Source organism: Macaca fascicularis, chromosome 1, assembly GCF_037993035.2.
Source record: "Macaca fascicularis isolate 582-1 chromosome 1, T2T-MFA8v1.1".
In the NCBI taxonomy this organism is placed as follows: domain Eukaryota; kingdom Metazoa; phylum Chordata; class Mammalia; order Primates; family Cercopithecidae; genus Macaca; species Macaca fascicularis.
Genome location: NC_088375.1, coordinates 158,264,904 through 158,289,934, shown reverse-complemented (window position 1 = coordinate 158,289,934; position 25,031 = coordinate 158,264,904). Strand labels below are relative to the sequence as shown.

The following is a 25,031-nucleotide window of genomic DNA, read 5'->3' as shown; positions in this document are numbered from 1 at the left end:
CCAGGTCTGGAAGAATATGCTATACTTTCCAAAGTTGTTAGATTTGAATGAGAAAAATATACACTAAAATGAGTTCCATGCTGGTGTCTAGTAAAGGCCAAGTAAATATCATTCTTGGGTACTTACCTGTCTCTTTTTTCCTAAGCACACTCAGTGAGGTGGGAGCTGTGAAACGTTATGAGGTGGGAGAAGGTGATGTCTAATGTTTCTCTACTGCCCTGTTGGTGGCCCCCACCAAGTCTCTCTCAGTGCCTTTGCCCAGCCTTCCTCTGCACCCACTGCAGCTAGCTCTATCATTTCCTCATGCCCCATCAAGTCCTGCCTGTCTGTCTTCCCAGACTCTCAGGTCCTTGGTTCTGGCTTACAAGGGACATCTGATTAATCTGTAACCAATTCATGTCGATCCCCTAGCTGATTGCCTCTCTGTCACCATGAGACCAGCTCCTTACCATGTGTGGGTGCAGAAAGCAGATACACCATTACCCTGCTTGTGGAATCAGGCTCCTTCTCCCCCAGACAGTGATGAGGAGACACTGTCATCATTTGCCTCTTTACTTTTCCCACTCTAAAGCTGTTGACTAACTTCAGAAAAAGTCTTTTTGAATTCTTTTTATTCATAGAAAACAGAACAATGGAATAGTAAGGAAGAAAAGAGAAATAAAGGCTGGAGAAGAGAAGACAGAGGCACAGGGAGAGCACAGAGTAGAGAGGAAGGGGCAAGAGAAGAGAAGACAGGAGATAAGACGATGAATAAAAGAACAAGGGAGAAGAGAAGCAGTGGGTAAACAGCCTGTTAGATGTTGGCATAGCTTTTACCCACTGAAAAGATGTTCACAGCAAGGTCTATCAAAACCCTACCACAGTATAGCAGCTCTACCTTGAAATAGTGTTTCTAATGATAAAAATAACACAATAAAGTTTAGTAAACAATATGCTAAGAGCTTTGCATATGTTTTCTCCTCCACATGATCCTTTTGGTTGAAGGCAAATTTTGTCATTCTACGCTCAAAATTCTTCAGTCACCTCTCATGTTACTCTGAGTAAAAGGATGGGGATCTGCTCCCCACCCTTTCCTCCAAGTAGGATCCATTCCTCAGCCCCAGATCAGACAGTATGTCCCTCCCACTCCCTCTCTTGCTCCCTCCATCCCACACACACTGGTCTCCTTGCTATTTTTGATTAAACCAATTGTCCTTCCTCAGGGCCTTTGCACCAGCTATTGTTTTGCCTGGAAGAGTCTTGTCTTAGATGTCCTCCTGACCCTCTCCCTTACATCCTGTGCCTTCTTCCTTTGCTTCTTAAGCAAAAGTCTCCCATGGCTACCCCGTATAAAATGTGAACCCCCACTACCATGTCTTCCTTCTGCTAGCTACTCCCTTACTTTGCTTTAATTGTCTCTATATTACTTATCACCACCAGGGGTATCATATTATTTTACGTCAATTGTTTGTCTTTTGCCTCCAAATTATGAGTACAGGGACCATGTCAGCTTTCTTCTTGATTCATACATAGTCGGAACTTACCCCTCGAAGGTGGATACTGTTTTTCCTTCCCTTGTAGAGGGGACAAAAATAAGCTCACACCAGATAAGTAAATTTTCCAAGGTTGCATACAGGAGGTGGTGAAGCCAGGCTTCCAACAGAGCTATGCCCATGTCCAAGGCGCATGCTTTAAACCACTGTGCTAGAGGATTCCCCAACAGATTTCCACACTGTTAGGACACCTGTCCCAAAGGATAGGTTGGCATTTCAGGAGATGCCTTTCTGTGCTCAGTCAAGGTCAATGAAGATGTAATTGTGTAAAGCAAGACAGGACTATAAGGCAGATGTAATTGTGTAAAACAAAACGTAGACTTATAAGGCAAGGGGCGTAGAAATGCACACGGCTAAAGCTTGACCTGTCTGATTTACTTTGGCTGCACTGCAGAGCTACAGAGGCAGTGGGGTATGGTGTGTGGTGGTTAAGGACATAAGTTTTGCGAAGTAGATGTGGCTTCCAATTCCTACTGTGCCGTTACTTAGTTTTGAGACCTTGGCCAAGTTACATAATGTTCCTGAGCACCCAGTTCCTTCTACATGAAATGGGGTTGGATAAATGGGAATAATGCCTACCCTTAGAGTAGACTTAAAAATTAAATAAGAGAATATATACACTGTTCTTAGCATAGTCCCTGGCTCATATAAAGATTCAATAAACACTAAATAAATTACTATTATTATAATTATTATGAAGTTTACTTAGTACCTAGATGTAGAGAAAGTTTTAGTTAAAATTGTATCTGTTAATACATTATTACTTTCTTTTAAGAATGAACATCTATATTTGGAAATAGGACATAAAGCTTACTGCATATCCTTTCACTGTCATGCCAGAGCATTGTCTAATGAGCCGTCCTAAGGGTCATCTCACTCTGTCAAACAATGTAATTTTGTTTGGCTTAAAATTACCACTGATTACAGTCTAGCTTCTGCATAGTTGATGTTAGCATGTAGAAAATTAATAAGATGCAAATCACTACTGTCCGATAGAGAGGCAAATGATTTCTAACAATAGAGAATAAAACAGTATAGGATAAAATTTTAGGGTTTTATTGCTCTTTAGACTATTAAGCAGTTTTGGATATATGACTTAAAAATGTTATTCCAGCAATCTTTTCCCCATCCATCCATTCATCCATCCACCCACTTACTTACCAATTTACCTATCTCAGTTTCTTGCATTCTCCTTGAAGCCACTTTATTATTTTGTTGGTTCCTTTATTAATGATTTTAATATATCTTTGCTACATCCCCCCTATGTATTTGTATGAGAATAAGTTTATATATATAATAGAATACAATGCAATACTTATATAATATAGATGTTCTCCTATAAAGCAATTGGTAGTACCTAAGCAATTTAATCTTGGCAAACCCTATCAGATACCTAGTTTCAATGCTGCTACTCCTGATGATATTGCCTCCTTATAAGTTTTGCTGTACTTTTGCATACTAAATATCAGAAAGGTGTAACATGGTGTTTAAGATCAATGGCTCTGGAGTCAAATTTCCTGGGTTCAAACTCTTGCTCTATCACTTATTAGCTCTATGATCTTGGAAAGTTGCTTAACCTACCAACAAAATGAGGCCATATGAATACCTCTTATCTCAGAGAATATTCTGAGGAGTAAATGCCATGATGTGTATAAAAGTGCTTAGCATGGTGCCTGGTCCATGGTGTTTAATACATATTGGTTATTATGATTTATGATTGATTTTCATTTTAGGAACTTAATAAAGAAAATGAAACTTTGCGATTCTATTGTAAATGTTTGATTTTAATACTTCCTCAGCAAACTCTGGTAGTAATTGTATAATACGACAACTGTTTTTCCTAAAAGCCTACCAACTAGAAGTTCTGAAAGCAAGTGTTTACCACGAAGGGTATTTTATTCTTACAGAGCCCTACAAATTAAAATAACCTACACAGAATGCAACTGAAAAATGGCCTCTACTGTTTATTTTCTAACTTTCTACACTATGGTACGGAGATAACTTATTGTTTAGTAGTGACTGATCTAGTCTGTTTTATTGACTTGTACACTTTCTGACCCTGTCGATTTACCCTGAAAGGCTAATTTAGTGTAAGAGATCACCTGTGATTTTTGTATATTTCCAAATGTGTAAGTATCTTTCCCAGTAACTTGTACATTCTGATTTTCTTTGCACATGAGAATTGATGTGGAAAAGGCAGCTGAGCAGAGGTTGGCAAGGTTTCTGAAGTGCTATGCCAACTCCTCATTTATTCACTCTAATTTAAGGTTTTCCATGCCAGGATGAACCTCCTATCATCCAAACCACTGGAGACTGAGAACTTCCAAGACAGAGCAAGGCTACAGAAATTGAAATTATTATTGTATGATAGATTTTCTAACTTTTTTTCTTTCCTGAAAACCAAGAACTTTGAAAATGCTGATGCCAATTTTATGCAATCCAGACAGAATGATCTTATATGTGGGGAGGTGGTTGGTGGAGAAGATTGCAGTTCCAAAACCTCTTGAAGCTTTTCATACAACATCTATTCATTCATGCATGCATGCCTATATATATATATGAATTGTGCATTCATTAGCAATTCATTCATTAAATCAATGTTGCGCTTCTAACAATGTGCCAGCCACTCTGGTTATGTATTTATATATACAATACTTAACTTTTTTGAAGACTAGGTGAGAGAACATATTTAATGCACCTAGCAGAGTGCCTGGCTCATAGTACATATTCAGTAATGAAAACCATTAGTTTTAATCTTCTCTTTAAAATTTTACAAAAGTAATAAATGTACATAGTAAAGAATCTAATAGTGCCAAAGAGTTGAAATAAAAAGCAGCAATTCCCCATGCTGCTTCTGTTCTCTCCCAATCATATTCTCCAGAGCCTTAATTTTAAAAAAAATCAGTTCTTCAGATATTTACCTATGCAGCATTAAATAATGCAAGTACCAGTGGTGTGCATCCTCGCCTAGACTCTCACAGGGAAATTTTCTGCTTGTTCAGTCTAGATTCACCTTGGCCAGGGGTAGAGTTCCCTCTTATCATTTTTCTAGTGGGATTCTTAAAAGTATCCATGACTGCTGAACACCAGACCTGTCGTCCAGGGGAATAAATTGGCGTGGAGGAGACCACTCTGGAGGACAGTTCATCTTCTAAGTCTCCCTTTGGCATGCACTGCTTTCCAGACCCGTGTGGAAACCAATATCCTTTTCATCCCTTCAGGATTTCTTCTCTTTTCTTTCACTCATTGCTTCTTGCTTTTTCTTATATGTTTCTCTATGTTCTGGGATCTCCAAGAAAAAAACACCCTGAAAGTCTCTTAGTCTGGCTTTTTGAATTTTTGTTTTCCCCCTTGGTAAGGACTGGGGGTGCTATGGCAGGAGGAAAATGACCCAAAAGATTTGGAGGGAAATGCACAGAAAACAACTGGATTAATGTTTCAAGATAGAACCATCCTGCCATATTTTCTTATTTTACTATTCTTTGATTATCAACTTCACACATTATTTATTACTCCTCTCTATAAAAAAAGGAGGATTTAGCTCATGCTTCTTTCTATCTGCTCCTCTCCTTCCCAAAGTTGGATCATTATGTTACTATTTGGTTCTTCTGTTGTTTCTCTTTCTAGGTTTAAATAACAAACTTAGCTCTCCCTTCTTCCATCACCTTGAGGCAGTGTCTCTTGTCTTTCCAGCAAGATGAGGGTATTTGCTCCCCTATGCTTTTCTCCCCTTTTTCATTATCAAGGTTGCTAGTGTTCTATTCTATAGATGTATTTAAAGTTTGTAAGTTTTAAATAGCTTGATTATAAAAGTTGAAAAATGGTATACAGGATTCATTTTATAATGTTGCTTACAAAAATTTGAAAATTGACTGTGTATTAGAAGTTATTCACTCGAATGCATTATTCATGTAGCATTTCTGTTTACATTTTTTTTAACATAAAAATTTCAAGAGAAAACCTAGCTCATTTCAAAATCCAAATTTTAAAAATGTTATTTTTATTTCATTTTATTTTGTTTTATTTTATTTTAAAGCAACAGGGTCTCCCTATGTTGCACAGGCTGGACTTGAACTCCTGGGCTTGAGTGATCTTTCCTTCTGAGCCTCCTGAGTAGCTAAGATGACAGGCGCACATCACTGTTCCTGGCACAAAATCCAAATTTTCAAACACGTTTTAAAATAGGTAAACTTTATCATGCTTTTATCTCCCTCACAAGATTTACTAAGCATCAGATTCAAAAAGAAATATTTAAACTTTAATTTTTAAAGGAATAACTACTGACAATAATATTAAGAAAAAGAACATGAAAATGTCTTTTGAATGACACATTTTAAAAGCATTAGTTTGAATCTGATTTCTTCAGTTCAAGTGCAATTAATAGTCTAATAAAAGAATCATCAACAAGATGGGTAAATGTCTGAATCATGTCTTAGATTTTTAAACTAAGACAAGTTGAAAATAAACACATTTTCTGGCTTCAAGATAAGCCTTCTGTTATACCAACTCTGTGACATAGATTAAAATTACAATAATGGATTAGAAGTATTATTTTATCTCATCTAAAACACGAAATATTAGTGCTGTAATGCATTTTAGTACTTACACTAATATATGGGCTGACAGTGGTGAAACAAATACTAGGTTACTGAAGCTTTCCTAAGCATTATAATTCTGATATATGATCATATTATTTTCAACACCACATCTCAATTTTCTGACACATTTTTCACTTTTATAATTCTAAGGATTTGCAGCATCACATTCTTCTCTAACTCCTTGCTTATGTGACTAAGAAAAGTGTTAAACTAAGTACAGAAGTTCAGAGTGTAACTTAGTATTAAGAAGTAAGCCAGATTTTGTCCCAGATCTTACATACTAATCAGCTTTCACTGAGAGATTAATTTACTATAATTTCTTTTGAGTGTGCATGTCTACATTCATACAGAGATTGGGCTACAGTTTTCTTTTTTGTGTATTAGCTTTGTCAAGTTTGGCATTAGGCTTATGCTGGTTTTATAAAATGAATAACTTTCTATCTTTTTGTTCAGCTTGGGAACAAATTATGTAGCATAGTCATTATATGTTTTTTGAAGATTTCAAAGAGCTTTTTTCAAAGAAATGTATGGGCCTAAATATCATTTTGGAAATATTTCATTGATAACATTTTCAAACATTTTCATAATTATCTATATTGTTTTAAACTCCTTCCCGAGTCAGTTTTGAATACTTGCACATTCCCAGAAAATTCTCTTTTTATCTAAATTTTCAACTTTTATAGTATAAAGACTGTATGGCGATCTGTGATATATTTTAAAACTACTATAACATTTTTTTGTAGCTTCTAATTTGCTTTGTGCTTTCTCCTTTTTGTCTTTGTTAGATTCTCCATCTTTGCCCATTTTGTTCATTTTTCTGACAGTCTAGCTGTTGAATTTATTTTTCCACTTTAGAATTAAAATATTGCCAATTTTATTCTTATAATTGAAATTTTTTCAAAGTTTATAAGGAGTAGGATAATCATATATCCCAGTTGCCTGGCTTCAGAATAGTATACAGAATATACTATTCTGGTATATGCCTTCTATCCCAATGTAATTATTAGTAGTAGTCTCTTTCCTCCCCAAAATATTTCAGTTGGATAATAAATTATGTGGCCACTCTAATGATGAGTGAAACATACATTTTCTTCTCAATACAATAGCAGACTATAATTACAATGCATAATTATAATTACAGATATTGTCTCCTCCCCTGGGATGTGAAAATTCATGTTGAGGAGGTTGGGGTGGGGGAAGGGCCAAAGGCTTTTGATACTATAAAGATTTGTGGCCACCCAAAGGGCCATAGTACCTGTAGATACCCATTTAACTGCAGTATCAAATTTCATGTGGGAGGGGGTGTAAGTAGGATAAAATTATCTCAACCAGGCTCCTTAGAGGGACAATAATGAGAAACAAGGTTGAGAAAAATGTTATATTGCTGTTTGAATACCACCATTGATTAGTTCATTTTATTTTTCTCCTTAATAGTTATTTGATATTTTGTAATTTGTAAGTAAATATAGTTTGTTTAAACAATAAGTTATTGTTTCAATACTGAAATACCCTTGTTGACGTCATCAGTGGTCAACATTGTCAACACAATTGTTGTATGTTTTTGGCTGACTCTGCTTTTCAATACCATCTGTCCAACTTGACTACTTCCTCCTTTCTTTATTGAGAATATTATTGGGCTCATGGGATTAAATGAAATAAGACATTGAGGCATTCAGAACTGTGCCTGTCCCTCCTGCTTTCCCTCTGTCTCACTGGTTATTTTCGAACTTGTTGGTTTGCTTTTTTTTTTTTTTTTCCTCCAGCTGATCTCTAATTGCTGGAGTGCTAAAGAGCTTGAGCCCTTTTTCTTCTCTATCTGCATTTTATTCCTGAGTGACCTAATCCAATTCTATTGTTTTAACTCCTTCCGCATAACTTTATACCTCCAGCCCTGACTCGTACCATGAGTTTCTGACTTGTATATTCCATTGCCTGCTTGATATTTCCATGTGGATGTATAATAGTTATCAGAATTAGGTATGAGCTCAAAATGGAATGTTTTCTTCACACCTGTTCTACATTCCTTCTCATTCCAGTAAATGGTACTGCCATTCACTCAATTTCTTAAGTCAGAAACCTAAGATGCATTCTAGACATTTTTGCTATCTGCCTTCTTCCACATTCCATCTGCCATCATGCCAGCTGGTTATATCACCAAACCTATCCACTTCTCTTGATTTTCCTTGTTACTCTACTCCAAGACACCATCTGCTCTCACCTACATTCTCCACTGGTCTCCTGCTTCCACTCTCATCTCCCAGTCCTCACCCTCATCATCCGTTCTCCAAAGAGATCTCTTAAAAATACAAGTAGAATTGCTCCACTCCCCTTCTTAAATTCTCTATTGGCCTTTCATCACTGAACTCAGAATAAACACTGAACTCTTTATCGTGGCCAATAAAGAACCGTGCTTCCATCTCCCCTTCAGCCACTCTGGCCTTCTATTCCCTTAACGTGCCTAACCAGTTTCTGTGATGGGCTTGCTTGCTGTTTTCTCTACCTGGATGTTCTTCAGGCCCACGTGTTCCTGTGGCTGGACATTCTTGTCTGAGCAGTCTCAGCTCAGTTGTTACCCCCTCAGAGAGGCTTCCAACCTGGTACCATAACTAATGTCAGCTCCTTTCTACCAATGACTATTGAGTTGCCCTGTCCAGCTTTTTTTTTTTTAATCATTTTTTGTTTGTTTTGAACTGGAGTGTTTATTGCAGAAATTTGGCCTAGGTTCCAACCGAGTGACTCCAGTTGAGGTTAGACTGGGGCCCCTTGCCCAGGGCTGGGCACAGGAAACAGTGAAGGCATCTGGGCCTCAGAGCTGTGAGATGGGACTGGGGACCAGACTGCAGGTGAGGCCTGTATAGTCAGGCTCATGCAAGGCCTTCACCACACCATCCTCTTTCACCAGGAAGAAGCTCTCAAGCTCGCATCCCCAAAGAGTGGCAACAGCGAATCATCTAGTAACAGATCAGTCTCCTTCCCAGAGGTCCCAGGGCTACCACCCATGAGCCGGTCTTGGCCTTCTGCAGTGTGGCCTATCCCCACTCACCAGTCACAAAGACACAAAGACAGTGGAACTTAGACATGGATCTGGCCCCCCTTGACATTCAGAACCCCAGCCTACTCCCCAAACCCAAGCAGATGGGTTTTTGACATTTGGGGTGAAAGCCCCAGGGATTCTGAGCAGCACACCCTTCTTTCCCTGGCATAGTTCTGTCAGGTCCACCTTGTTCCCAGGCTCCCTTTCAAACACCACTAATGCCAGGATAGCAACTCCCACCATGACAGGCGCCATGGCTGCAAAGGTACTGCTGAAATCATGGGTCCCCAAGCATCCACTTTCGTTTTCTTTCTAGTAGTCACGCTGCTTCTGCTGCTGCTGCTGCCATTGCTCCTGCTGCCATTGCTCCTGCTGCTATGATTCTATCGTAGCAATCTCAGTGAGGACCAACCCAGTTCAATGTTTCAGGGCGCACAGTTGTGCCAGCTCCAGGCTGGGCCCTGTGGCTGTGACAGTCCTGTGTCTTTGGTTAGGCACCACCTATCCTATTCAGCCTTCTTAGGGTTATCTCAGTTTTTGGTATAGCTCCTTCTTTTCTGTTGTCCTCTCAGCGCTATCATGTCAGTTCCGTGAAAATTGGGACCTGTTTCTTCATTCACAATGCACGTGTTCTCAGTACCTAGAACAGCTCCTGTCCACAGTAGGTATTTGTGTGTATATTTTATGTAATAGATTTTTGGCTTAATTCTCATGGAGTCAAATGATGAATGTGAAATTCTTAATTTCTGAAGGTTTGCTGTATTTAGAGGTTTTTGTTGACTGATGGGTTGGTTGGTTGGCTTTAAAGTGAAGTAATCCATCAGGTTTTATGTATGTGAAATTTTATGGAATTCGGTGAAATGTGTGCCTGTGTAGATGAGTATATAGGAGAGAAGTTTTTATTTCTTTTAAGATGATTAGTTATGCTTTGCCAGTATTTCCCCAGAACTTCTAAGAATGTTGGTTTTGGTGGTGGGGGGGATGTATTCAGTATTGACGATTCCACGTTTATCTACATTAAACTGTCAGGTTGGTTATTTAACCATTCCGAGGCTTTTCTTTTCTGTTGTGGCCACTTAAAACAAAGCAAAGCAAAATGAAACTAAACTGTCTTGGTAGGCTTTTATTGAAATAAGAGGGGAAAATGTAAGGAGTAAAAATTGCTAAATTATTTGAAATAATTTTTGGATGCAGAGGTTGACTTTATTGACTGAAACAGAATTTAAGAAGTATCTGTGCATTTAATTGACTCTACTTAGCATCTTATCTGTCTTAAGAATTGCCTATCCTTTGATTGTTTCCAGAACAATCATGTAGGTTCCTTTTTGCTTAGACTGAAAATGATTTGGGATGAAGTAAAAAATTCACTCCCCCATGATGGATTAATTTTTTGTCTCAGTGGAGATGCCATGTTGTCAGAATTTCTTGAAAATGACCTGCAAGCTTATTACTAAGCAGCTTTGGGCCAATGAGCACTCTTTTAAAGAAAACATTTTATTCTTTTTCTAATTGGAGAATAATATATGTTCATTGTAAAGAAATAAAATAGAAATTATGTATATTCGTACCAAAGACAATTTCCATTTTGGTGTATTTCCTTTCAGTTCTTTTTCTGATATACTATCTTTTCCCTTCTGCTTTGAGATATGCATTGTGACTTCCCTTTGTGATAAAGAGGATAAATCTGCTGGCTCATTTCCTTTTATAGACTGCCACCTTCTCTACCAACCAAGAAAATGTGCATTTTGGATTTTGCTTGAGTTGAAACAATTTATGCTGGAACAATTATAAAAAGCAGCATCTGTAATGTGAATTTGGCCCGCTCTGTATCAGAAAAAAATAACTTCCACCATAGCCCGAGAGGAAACTTTAGGTATCTGTCTCCGATAGAGCCAAAGATTTTAATACATATTTCATGATCACAGCTGAGGTTTTTCCAAACTCAGAGTGCTGTATCATTCATTCACTCCTTTAAACTACAAGATTATTTTTGGCTCTTTGTGTTGGCACATAGGCCTTTCCATTGCTGATCTGCATGAACCATTTATCAAGTCAAGGGTTTAATCTATCAAAGTCAGAGTTTCTTTGTTCTGCCTGTCTCTGTTTCACCTTCCCAGATGGTATTGTCTCATATGTATACACTGTTGGCTTAAAAAGGCTATTTGGAATGCAAAGTTTATCAAGTTTCTCCATTTTTTTAAAATAATATATTATGGGGCAAAGTGATATTTTATAGGCAATAACAATTATAGTGTTGATCAGGTTCTAAAACATTGCATTAACTATAATGTCCCAAACCTCCTTCTTGGCTAGTATTCTGGTTCCGTTCTTGCCAGTAGCTCCTGCTTTCTCTAGTCACTCATTCTGAAAACTTGAATCATCTTTGATTTTCTTCTCTCCCCTTTCCAAACACTTATTGAATTATCAAATTCTTTGGATTGTATCTCCTGGACATTTCTTGAATCCATCCTCCATTGCCTTTGTTTACTGGACTCATGATGCTGCCTGTTATCTTCAAAGAAGCAGGCAATTCATTTTGAATGCTTTTGATGGGATCCAAATATAAAGGCCAAAGCAAATTAACTAATTTATTTAAAACACTGACTTCTTGCCACATGCTAACCGCTGATCTAGGGTCTGGTGATACAGCAGTGAACAGAAGGGGGAAAAAAAAGCCTAATAGAATTTACATGTCAGTGCAGGAACAGGGGAGAAAGACAAAAATAACACAGGTAAGAAAATTATAGTATGTTGGATTTTTTTAATGTTGTTATGAGGAAAAGTAAAGGGATGAAAGGCTGCAAGTGAGAGCTGGGGTGGACAGGGAAAGGTTAGATCTAAAACAGGTGGTAGGGACGATAATGAAAGTTAACTAAAACATAAAGAGGCATCATAAACAAAGAGAATACATAAAAAAGCATTTTAATTCTGTCAGCTAGTGTCCTGTATCCTCTAGTCCTGATATCTAGGATGCACAGATGATGCACAGGGATCTTCTATGCCTTAGCATAACACAATAAAAACTATTACAATAGCCACCAAGCTGTTCTCCCTCTCTTTGAGCCATTCCCTTCCCAGGTCAGCACTTTCAGCAAAACTGTATTGTGATCTAAACATAGGAACTGTGCTTAAGAGAAAGTGCTAAAGTTGATTCAAAGAGGCATGTCCACAATAGGTAAGCCAAGGTCCGCAAGACGAGACTTCCAGGGGCCAGAGTAAGACTCAAATCAAAATCATGAATAATATTTAGTGAATCCTTACTGTCAAAGGAAAAAAGTCTAAAGTCTTTAGCCTAATATTCATGGCTCTCCAGCAAGTAGCTTAATGCTACTTTTCTTTTTTCCTTTTTTTTCATTTTTGAGACTGAGTCTTATTCTGTTACCCAGAGTCGAGTGCAGTGGTGCAATCTCAACTCACTGCAACCTCCATCTCCTGAGTTCAAGTGATTTTCACAATTCAGCCTCCCAAGTATCTGGGATTACAGGCATACATCACCATGCCCAGCTACTTTTTTGTATTTTTAGTAGAGACAGGGTTTTACCATGTTGGCCAGGCTGATCTCAAACTCCTGACCCCAGGTGATCCACACACCTTGGCCTCCAAAAGACCATGCTAGTTTTTCAGCCTTATTTCCTAGCACTCATCTTCACATCCTTCCACACATCTTCCAATTTCCATCCTTGTTGTCTTTCTTTGGATGGAAGATCTTCTTCTACCACAGTTTTAGAGTCCGAATTCTATCCATCCAGTGGGACTCAGATGAGATGTTTCCTCTTCTATGAAAGCTTGACAGAAATCATCACCTCCTCTTTAGAATGTTAATATCAAACTCTTTTCTGGCACTTGGTATTATATTTACCATATATGTGTGTGTGCCTCAACATTTCTGTTAGACTAAAGCTCTTTGAGGGTAGCCATCTGGTCCGCCTGTTCTTTGATCCTTTCCCCATGGCCCACACAGTGTTCAGCATAGATTAGGGAATGATTAATAAAGTGCTCTGTGGCATTTCCAATGGCCTGTTTTTTCGGTGGCAATTCAAAAATATTGTTGCACTGGAGTGCCTCCAGATGAAGGTCCTAGAAATGGTAAAATGTCATGAAATACCTAATTAGTCAAAGACATGGAATGTTTAGCTTGGAGAGGAGAAAAGTAATAATAGGCAAATTTTTTTCAGTATTCAGCCCCCTACCCACCTCCCCGCCAACATACTATGCCTTTTTCAGTATTTTTATTAACCGACCTTCTGCCTATATTCATCAGTGTTCGCCACTTCTTTTTTTAAAAAAACATTTTCTCCCCTCAGTGCACATGGTATGTCTCGAATCTCTCCATCTCTTTTGCTGGCTTTTTTGCCCCTAACGAATCTTTAAATGTTAGAATCTAAGCTCAGTCTTGGATGCCCTATTCTTCTCAGTTCTGATTTATTGATGCTTGTGGCTTCAATTTGAACCTGCACGGTGGAGATTCACAAAAGCATACATTCAACCCAGGCAAGACCTCAGAACTTCCAACTGCCCACTCAACATCTCTCTGAAAATGCTTCAGAGGACCCAACATGTACATAGGAACTCACAAAAATTTTCCACATTTTCTAATTTTAATGAATGACTTTGCAAGCCTTCCGCGTACTAAGTCAAAATTCTAGAAGTCACCCTTGACAGCTTCTTCTCCCTTACTCCTTCTAAACAATCCATTTCCAAGCCTCTTGTTTTTACTTCCTAATGTATCTAAAATCTACTTAGAGATAGATCATTTCCTCATACAGGGCACCATTGTCCCTTGCTTACGTAGACTTCTCCAGTAACAGGGCTTCCCCCATCCACATTTGCCTCCTCAACTCTGTTCTTCACTCCTCTACAGTTACCACAGTGATTTTTTGAAATGTGGATTTTATTGCCTTATTTCCCTGGGTAAGAGTCTCAGAGATTCTTCTGTGCCATCCCTAAACTCCGTCTGTGCTTCATCTGGACCTCCCTGCCACTCCAACTTCATCTCATACCACTTTACTCTTATCTTCCTTTGGTTCATCCTTCAAACATAGAGGACAAACTGCGTCTTCTGTCTGGGATGTTCTTCTCTTCTGTTTCCACCTATTTAGATCTTTTACCTCTCAGATCAATCATCATTCCCTTGAAGAAGCACCTTCTGATCTTCCTGAATAGATCAAATCCACTATTAGAGTCTGTGCTGGCATCAGGTTATTAAAATACATATTGTAATTGTAATTTTACATTTATTGCTGAGTATTTCTAGGAGTGGGGTGGGAGAAGGAGAGCTACAAGACATGAAACAAGAGAGGACCTAAGGACCAGCATATGAAGCACTTAGTAAACCATGTTAAGACGTTTTGGACATTATCCTGAAGACAGTGGGGAACCATTTTAAGAGGAAATGACAGAATCATATTAACATTTAAAAAATACAGTAGTTAAATTATGTCCCTCCATAATTTTTATGTTGAAGTATCAACCCCGTTACCTGAGGATGTGAACCTATTTGGAAATTAGGTTATTGCAGATGTAAGATGTACTAAGATGAGTAAGATTAGTAAGATGAGGTCATACTGTAGCAGAGTGAGCCCCTAAACCAATAAGACTTGTGTCCTTATTTTTAAAAATATCGTGTGGAAAGATAGAAATTCACACAGGAAGAATGCTATGTGAAGATTGGGGTTATGTTTCTGCAGATCACGGAACTACCAGAAGTTAGCAGAGAGGCCTGGAATAGATTCTTCCCTGGTACCTTCAGAGGTAGCACGGTTCTGCCAACACATTGATCTCAAACTGTATACTCCAGAACTGGGAGACAATAGAATGCAGTTATTTAAGCCACTCAGTTTCTACTACTTTGTTACAGCAGCCCTAGAAAACTGACATAGTAATGATAATTCTGGCTGCAGTATAGAGAATGTTTTGGAAGTAGGTAAAACTGAATACGGTGAGACAATTTGAAGCTACTAATATAAGAGATGAGAGTGACTGTGGGCAAGATTAGAGAACTAATTTGCAAGTAGAATCAATGAAAATAGGTGAATGATTAAACTTGCAGAGTGGAGAGAAGAATGGCTTGAGAAATGACGGATAATTTTAAATCCGATTTATTGATTTGATGACTCCCAAACATACATCTTTAGCTAAGACTTCTCTTCAGTCTTCCAGATTCTCATATCCAAATGCCAGTTAAGCTACAGTTGGTTTTTCCACAGTCACTTTGATGAATGATTAAAGAAAGAAATTAATAACTAATAGTTAATAAGAACTACCTTCTACATTAGAAAGGAGAATTAATGTATTATTTATCCGAATAAGTGTATGTTAAAGAAAGATAAACTTTCATTCTACATGGGAAAGGGTTTTTAATCCACCATAGCTCCCCAAAATAGAACAGAAAACCTAACCTTGCGAGGTAGATTTCTATCTCTGATTACTTCATGCCAGGTCTAAATGTCCATAAGTCTACAACTTCAGCCTGTTTAACTTTCTTTTTTTCATTCATATGGTGCTTTGTTTATAGCTCTCATATTGTTCTCTTTACATTCAAGTTATATAGAGGCCTGGTGATAGTCCTCATATTATGGTAAGGTTTCTCACAGCAAAAACCAAGCTTTGTTAATTTTGTCAGCATATGGAGCCTAACACTAAGCTGTATTCCTAACCAGTTAATAACTGCTGCTCTTTTGAGAATGAAAAAGTTTAGGCCCCAATTTCAAATGTTTTCTACCATAACTATGTTATGCAACATATTAATACTAAATATGCAAGTCTATTTTCTTGCTTAATAATAAAAATACAATGTGTTGAGAGAAAATAGTTCTGGTAGCTAATCAATATTCCAGTTCTCAATTATCCATGCTAGATTATATTATGCATTAATTTGATTGCATGCTCTGCAGTATATTGTGTATGTGTTGTGCAAAGGCATAATTGCTCATGTTCATACATAATAAGTAGGCTTGGGAATTTGTCTGGAGGTATATCTTAGTTATTAATAGTGATTGTCAAGTGCACATTTCAAGTTTAGAACCTCATTGGCCTTCTGGGAGTCAGAGTCTCAATTTCAAGGAAAATTTAAACCTTTCCTTTCATGTATTCCTGTTCATTTAATCCTGTCGAAATAGAAGATTTTGTGTTTAAGAAGAAAGAGCTAGAGGCTAATTAAAGGAGTGAAGGCCAGGGTTTCATGGACCTCTGATTTCTCTCCAAATGAGTGATGAATTAAATTTAAATGAGTCAGAAACATACCTTAGGTTTTGCTTTTTTCTTAATTGTTATAAAAAATTAACATAAATTTATCATCTTAACCATTCTTAAGTGTATAGTTCAGTAGTATTAAGTATATTTGCATTGTTATAAAACAGATCTTCAGAAGTTTTTTCATCTTGCAGAACTAAAACTCTATACACATTAAACAACTCCCCACTCCCCTGTCCCCTCATTTCTCTCTTGGTAACTACCATTCTCCTTTCTATTTCCATGAAATTGACTACTTTAGATGCTTCATGTAAGTGGAACCATGCAGTACTTGTTTTTTTGGTGACTGGCTTATTTCATTTTCTATAATGTTCTTAAGGATCATTCATGTTGTAGCATGTGACTTGATTTCCTTCCTGTTTCCTGTTTAATATTCCATTGTATGCATATACCACATTTTGTTTAACCATTCATCTGCCTATAAACATGTGGGTTGCTTCCACCTCTTGACTATTGTGAATTTCTTTTTTAACTAAGTGTATTTGAAAATATAAAGTTTCTATATCAGTTCCATTTTATATTCTCTCTGTATTAAAATGAAGGAAGAATATTTTTATACATTTGAAAACTTAAAACTCTTTGTCACTTAAGGCTTCTGTATGAGTACATTCTCACACTGCTATAAAGAAATACCTGAGGGCCGGGCATGGTGGCTTATGCCTGTAATCCAGGCACTTTGGGAGGCTGAGGCAGGTGGATCACCTGAGGTCAGGGGTTTGAGACCAGCCTGGCCAACTTGGTGAAACCCCATCTCTACTAAAAATACAAAAATTAGCCTGGCATGGTGGCACATGACTGTAATATCCCAGCTACTTGGGAGGCTGAAGCAGGAGAATAACGTGAACCCAGGAGGTGGAGGTTGCAGTGTGCTGAGATCCTGCCATTGCACTGTAGCCTGGGCAACAGAGTGAGACTCTGTATTAAAAAAAAAAAAAAAAAAAAAAAAAAAGATACCTGAGACTGGGTAATTTATAAAGAAAAGAGGTTTAATTGGCTCTGGGTTCCACAGGCTGTACAGGAAGCATGACACTGGCATCTACTCTGCTTCTGAGAAGGCCTTAGGAACTTTACAATAATGATGGAAGGCAAAAAAGGGGGAGCCAGCTCGTCACATGGCCAGAGCAGGAAGAAGAGAGAGAGGGGGAAGTGCTACACGTGTTTAAACAACCAGATCTCATGACAACTCACTTGTTATCACCAAGACAATACCAAGAGGGATGGTGTTAAACTATTCAGGAGAAACTGCTCCCATGGTCCAATTACCTCCCACCAGACCCCATCTGCAATATTAGGGATTACAGTTCAACATGAGATTGGTAGGGACATAGATCTAAACCATATCATTCTACCCCTGGCCCCCCAAATCTCATGTCCTTTTCACATTGAAAAATACAACCATCCTTTCTCAACAGTCCCCCAAAATCTTAACTCATTTCAGCATTAACTCAACATTCCAAAGTCCAAAGTCTCATCTGAGACAAGGCTCATACCTTCTGCCTATGAGCCTGTGAAATCAAAAACAAGTTACTTACTTCCAAGATACAATGGGGATATAGGCATTGGGTAAATACTCCCATTACAAAAGGGAGAAATTGGCCAAAACAAAAGGGCTACAGGCCCCATGCAAGTCCTAAACCCAACAGGGCAGTCATTAAATTTTAAAGCTTCAAAGTGATCTCCTTTGACTCCATGTCTCACATCTGGGGCACACTGATGCAAGGGGTGAGCCACCAAGGACTTGGACAGCTCTGTCCATGTGAATCTGCAGGGTTCAGCCCCCACGGCTGCTCTCTTGGGCTGGCACTGAGTTCCTGCAGCTTTTCCAGGTGCGGGGTGCAAGCTGTCAGTGGATCTGCCATTCTGGGGTCTGGAGGATTGTGGTTCTCTTCTCACAGCTACTCTAGGCAGTGCCCCAGTGGGGACTCTGTATGTGGGCTCCAACTCCACATCTCTCCTCCACATTGCCCTAGCAAATGTTTTCTATGAGGGATCTGCAACTGCAACAGGCTTCTTCCTAGACATCCAGGCTTTTCTTTTCTACCACATGGCCAGGCTGCAAATTTTCCAAATTTTCTGCTGTGCTTCCCTTTTAAATATAAGTTCCAGTTTTAGGTAATTTCTTTGCTCACACATATGGGCATAGTTTGTTATTAACAGCCAGGCCACATATCATACACTTTGCTGTTTAGAAATTTTTCCCACTAGATCCTCTAAATCATCACTCTTATGTTCTAAGTTCCACAGGTCCCTATAGCAGGGATACAATGCAGCTAGGTTCTTTGCCAAGGCATTGCAAAAATGACATTTACTCCAGTTCTCAATAAATTCCTCATTTCCATCTGAGACCTTCTCGGCCTGGACTTCATTGTTCACATCACTATGAGCACTTTGGTTGAAACCATTCAACAAGTCTGTCAGAAGTTCCGAGCTTTCCCTCATCTTCCTTTCTTCTTCTGAGCTCTCCAAACTGTTCCAATCTCTACCCATTACCCTGTTCTAAAGTTGTTTCATTTTCAGGTATCTTCATAGCAATGCCCCACTCGGTATTAATTTTCTGTATTAGTCAGTTCTTGTACTACTACAAAGAAATACCCAAGACTGGGTAATTTATAAAGAAAATAGGTTTAATTGATCCACAGTTCTACAGGCTATACAGGAAGCATGATGCTGGCATCTGCTCTGCTTCTGGGGAGGCCTCAGGAACATTACAATCATGGTGGAAAACAAAAAGGGGGAGTTGGCACTTCACATGGCTAAAGCAGGAAGAAGAGAGAGAGGGGAGAGGTGCTACACACTTTTAAACAACCAGATTTCCTTAGAACTCACTCATTGCCAAAAAAATGACAAGGGGGATGGCGTTAAACTATTCATGATAAACCTCCCCCCATGATTCAGTCACCTCCCACCCGGCCCCACCTCCTACATTAGGGATTACAATTCAACATGAGATTTATTGGAAATACAGACTCAAAGCACCTCAGCTTCTTATTGCAGATTGTTATTCTCTGATAAAATCTGGTACCAAATATTTTTAGACAGAATAATATTATGAAAGTCAGTACAAGGAACATATAAAACTCTGAAAACAGATACTAGATTTGTTTGGCAGATTGGTGAATAGGCAATGAAAGTGAATGACTCTTTATCTCCTGAAGGACCAAGGAGGCTTTGAATGAAGAGAATTACTAAAACATACTCATACCTTTTAAAAAGTAACTCTTGGTCAGGCATGGTGGCTCATGCCTATAATCCCAGCACTTTGGGAGGCTGAGGTGGGTGGATCACCTGAAGTCAGGAGTTCGAGACTAGCCTGGCCAACATGGCAAAAACCCCATCTCTACTTTAAAAAATACAAAAGTTAGCAGGATGTGGTGTCAGGTGCCTGTAATCCCAGCTACTTGAGAGGCTGAGTTAGAAGAGTCGCTTGAACCTAGGAGGTGGAGGTTGCAGTGAGCCGAGATGATGGCACTGCACTCCAGCCTGGGTGACACAGCGAGACTCCACCCAAACAAAATAAAATAAAATAAAATAAAGTAAAATAAAATAAAAAATAATTCTTCAAAATTCAATATTTTCGACACTTACTAGAATCTATAAGGAACTCAACAAGAAAAAAATAAAACCTTATTAAAAAGCAGGCAAAAGACATGAATAGACGTTTCTCCGAAGAAGACATACAAGTGGCCAAGAAACATGTGAAAAAAATGCTCAATATCACTAATTAAACTAAAACCACAATGAAATATCATTTCATACCAGTCAGAATGACTATTAAAAGTCAGAAAATAACAAATGTTGGTGGACGTAAATAAAAAGGTATGCTTATACACTATTGGTGGGAATGCAACTTAGTTCAGGCACTGTGGAAAGCAATTTGGAGGCTTCTCAAAGAACTAAAAACAGCAATACCATTTGACCCAGCAATCCCACTATTGGGTATACAGCCAAAGGAAACAAATCGTTATATTAAAAAAAAAAAAACACCTGCATTCATATATTTGTCACAGTACCATTCACAGTAGCAAAGTCATGAAATCAACCAAAGTGTTCATCAATAGTGGATTGGATAAAGAAAATGTGGTACATATATACCATGGAATACTATGCAACCATTGAAAAAAAAATGAAATCATGTACTGTGCAGTAACATGGATGGAGCTGGAGGCCATTTTCCTAAGTGAAATACTTCAGAAACTGAAAATCAAATGCTGCATGTTCTTCCTCATAAGTGGGAGTTAAACAATGGGTACCCATGGACATATAGAAGGAAATAATAGACACTCGGGACTCTAAAAGGTGGAAATTGATTGGGTGTGAGGGTGGAAAAACAGCCTATTGGGTACAGTGTTCACTATTTGAATGGTGGGTACACAAGAAACCCAAACTCCAATATTATGCAATATATCCGTGTAACAAACCTGCACATTTACTTCCTGAATCTAAAATAAAATAATATTTTAGATTTAACTTCTTTTCAACCTTTATTAAAGGTAAAGCTATTACTTTTGTTTTAACACTATAATGAGTAGAATTTTCTGTGTTGTTTTAAATAATTCCATGATCTAAGTTTCTGGTACAGAGATCTTTACCAATGAACATCAATGGTTTTCCCACAACATTAAGATTTTTTCTGAGATGAATTCACAAGGGCTTTGAGTGTATGTGTAAAAATGAGTCATAGAATTCTTTTACAATAATGACAAGCATGGCCTTTCAATTTTTCAACATTCTGAAAATGGATAAACAAAGCCATTTACCCTGTCTCTAATTTTCTGAAGATTAGGTTCATTAGTTTAACTCATGGTTATAGTTCTTGTGTCAACTGTATTGATGTATACATCAATAAACACAATCTTTCACTTTCACTCACTCTTCAATCTCCTCCTTCTCCCTACAGTTCCTACATTATTCAGAATCCCTGGCAATTCATATGTGTTAGGTGTGAAGATATGGAATTGTCAGCATCAGGAAAAGCTATTACCTTGCTAGTTCAGACAGAGTCCTTCTCTTTTCTTTGTTTACTTTAGATTATTTCCTTTTTTTAAAGACTGAGTTCTTGAATTCTTATTCTCTGACTTGCTTCATAATCTGTTTCAGAATTTCTTGCCCCTATACCTTGTTTCTTTATTAATCAATCTGTGCATGAAATATTCCATTTTCGACCCAGCTTAAATTTCTCCACTGTACCCTTGTTTTACTTTCAAGACAGTTAGAAACTCTGAATTCAAGCCTATGATCTTTTAGAAACCTGATCTAACTGACGCCTACAAAATTCTACCCTTTCTCCTGCCTCTTAACTTAGCTTTAAAAATGAAGCACATACTATTTATCCGGTTATAAACTTTAAAGTAGATTCTAAGTGCAAAAAATGTGCCTAGTCAATTCAATTTGACTTCTGATTTTTTGAAAAAACATCAAGAATTGAATAACAAGAATAAGAATAAATATAAGGCTACTGACTGAAATGTACCATGATCTTTCTCTTATTTAGAACATCTTATTTCACAAAGTTCTAAGTCCTTTTCTATTTGGCGTGACCTCTTCTATATGATCATGGATATAAAACGATTAAACAGAAAGTTCACATTCAGCAAATATCAAGGTGTTCTTAATATCATAACTTGAAATCAATGAAGAAGTCACTTTTTCTGCTGTGTAGAAACTGCCCCACATGTCCCTGGTCTGGCAAAAAATACACACACAAATACTGAAAACAGAAGATTATAACACCAGCTGAATCGCACCATTGCTAGGCATACGATTTGAAAGCCAGCACTTTGCAGGGCAAATTTGAGTAAACAACCTCTGTAGAAATACAGTTAATTAAATCTCTATTCTATAAACTATGAGCCAAAGTTTATATAAAAGAGAGACTAAGAAGTCTTTGTTGTAAGTATTAAAAATTCTGACATAAGGAAGTGACTACTCTAGCCATATCAGTGTCAGAAGATGACAGTGTGGAACTCCAAGGCAGAGAATCAGTGAGGCTGCAAAATCTGGACAAAGAAAGGCAGAGCAAGACATAGACTACAGAAAAAAGAGCATTCTCTGAGCAACATCAGGCTAATCCCTTGGTGTGAAGAAAATAGGAGTTAATACCAAAAACATATGGCTCATTATTCATGTAATTATGCTTGTTAGCTATATAGTAAACTGTATATGAAATTTTCATTCCACAGTATAAATTCAGTCATTAGTTTTTCCTTTTCATATTTACATTAAGTAAATATGTACTGAGGACCCTAAAATGTCTCAGGCATGAACCTGTAATGGTGAAGGATTCAGCTTTGCCCTCAAGGATCTTACAGGAATGGGGCCGATGGCAAGAAAAGAAACAATACTGTGTGGTAAGCACAGGGCACTAGGGGAACAGGAAGTAGGGATATTTATCTGGATCCTTGTGGGCAGAGGAAATAAACATAACTAAGAACAATGAACGATAGGTTTACAGGAGGGTAGGGGAGAAGGTTCCAAGTTGAAGCATTGTACTAAATTTTGAGCAAAAGTTCAGTGAAACTTTTATTTTTATTATAAAACCAACAAAGTAAAAGTTCTCAGCTTATATATTATAGATAGCTCTCTGAACTGGATGAATGTCAGCTGTGATTGCAATCAAGCACTGATAATGTGGCCAGATGGAGTGTGCCACCTCCCTTCAGCATTTTGTCTTAAGAGGGTTTCTAATGTGGCTTGTCAGATGGTATGTGTATTCCATGTGTTGCTGGAAATTTGAGGCTACTATCTAGAAACAAAGGTCTTGGTCTCAGCAGCATGCAGTGAGTTAGTGCCCCCCAGTACCTCAGATAAAAAAAAAATGTATTCTATAAAGGGATCCATGAAGCACAAATGTAAAAACGTGCTACAAAAGCATCTCTTCTTTTCATAGTGCCACAGGGGCTATCACTATGAGTCTGAATTGCAAAGTGCACAGAAAAGCGAACCTGTGGACTCACTACTTTGCTTTATACTACTGCCCACTCCAGCACCTGCATAATGCTGAAGGATGTCCACCGAGAGAATGCTCATCACTTTGCCAACTGCCTCTGTGCTCTAGCCCAGGGTGGGCATTTTTTTTTCTGTAAAGACCAGCTGGCAAATATTCTAGGTTTTATGTACCTTACAGTCTCTGTGACAACTAACCAACTCTGCCATCGTAGAGAAAACCAGCACAAAACCATCTATAGGCAATAGTCAAATGAATGAACATGGCCGTGTTTCAATCAAACTGAATTTGCAGAAACATGCAGTGGTCCACAGGCCATAGTTCGCTGATCCCTGCTCGCAACAGTCCTTTAAGGTGTGGTATCTGGATCCTAGCATATGCTGTTTCTGTTGCATGAAACATTCTTCCTTCATCTCTCTGCCTAGCTAGATTTTAGTAATTCTTCAGCTAATAGCAGAGGTCATTTTTTGAGGGAAGATACCTCACTGATGCCCAAATCTGATGGTATGTCCCTTCCTCTCCAGAGTACTGACTGATTTCTAGTTGTCTGGAGACTTGCTCTCTGCACTTCAGAGTATGAGCTTCATAAGGGTAGAAATCTGCTTCCCTTTCTCCCTGCTGAATCCCTGGCACATAACACACAATGCCTGGGACATATAAAAGACTAAATACATATTTGTTTAATGCTTAATGAATGAAATTACTTACCTCTTCCTTACTTTGTTAGGATCGTAAGTCTAGCAGGTGAAATTATTTATGGTCTTACAGTTTATGAGCCATGTCACCATGTTATCACATTGTAACAAAGCAAAGGTTTAACTATATCTCAGCTCCGGTGGTTTTCAGAGGGCTGTGGAAATCAATAGTTCTAGCTTCATTTAGCTAAGTGGAGAATGCCATTTGGGCCATCTGTGTCCACTAACATCTTGGCCCACACCCGCTGCTCTGCTGTCTCCAGGTGGAGGATAACACCTCTCTGTCCCCATCAGTGTCTTCCACTCTTTTTAGAAGTACTGCTAGCACAATGCTGTCTGCACTCCAATGTTTAACAAAATTTTTAGGGAAATGTCACTTACCTTTTTGATATATCTTATTATCTTCCTAGAGCCCAGAGAAGTGCATTAGATTAACCTGGAGTCAGAATCCGATGTAACCAGAATAACTTCCCTCCACTAAGACTAATGCTTTGTTACTGGGTCTAAAAGGTTGAGCTCAGTTCTTGGTAGGAATTATTTCCCAGGAGGCTCCTCTGTGCCTCTTAGGCTCACACTTCAAAGAGTCTGTTCACTAATTTTTCAACATGTTCAGATATCACTTTGAATCCTAGCCAGAGCAAGCTGGGACCTTGACTACTCTTTTTACCTCTTCCACTTGCAGGTAGAACAACTAGTAATAACAAATGTTTATATGTAGCTCACTATGTGCCAGGTATTCACCATCTGTAAGTGATTTACCAGTAGTAACTTAATTGACCCTTGTGGCGATTCTATTGCATTATCTTTATTTCACCAAAGAAGAAGCTGAAGCACAGAGATGTTAGTTACATTGCCTAAAGTCACACAGCTAGTAATGATGGAGCTAGGAATAGAACTCACACTCTGGTTCTGAGTCAATGCACTAAACGCATGCTGCTGGTGCTGTGATAGCTGAGTCTCAGCCTCTTCCTTTCTCCT

General features: G+C 38.2%; 1 protein-coding gene and 1 long non-coding RNA gene across 7 annotated transcripts in view; one reads left to right on the top strand and one right to left on the bottom strand.

Moving 5' to 3' along the window:
* Positions 1-25,031, top strand: part of ST6GALNAC3 (ST6 N-acetylgalactosaminide alpha-2,6-sialyltransferase 3) — a 555,034-nt gene that overhangs the window by 269,616 nt on the left and 260,387 nt on the right. The window lies entirely within an intron of this gene.
* Positions 1-25,031, bottom strand: part of LOC141407823 (uncharacterized) — a 45,612-nt gene that overhangs the window by 6,758 nt on the left and 13,823 nt on the right. Inside the window, exon 2 of one of the 2 annotated variants that reach the window (XR_012418629.1) lies at positions 11,728-13,241. The exons of the other annotated variant lie outside the window; for it this stretch is intronic. This is a non-coding gene — a long non-coding RNA (uncharacterized lncRNA). Of the gene's footprint in view, positions 1-11,727; positions 13,242-25,031 lie in introns of those variants that run through there. 2 annotated transcript variants of the gene reach the window in all.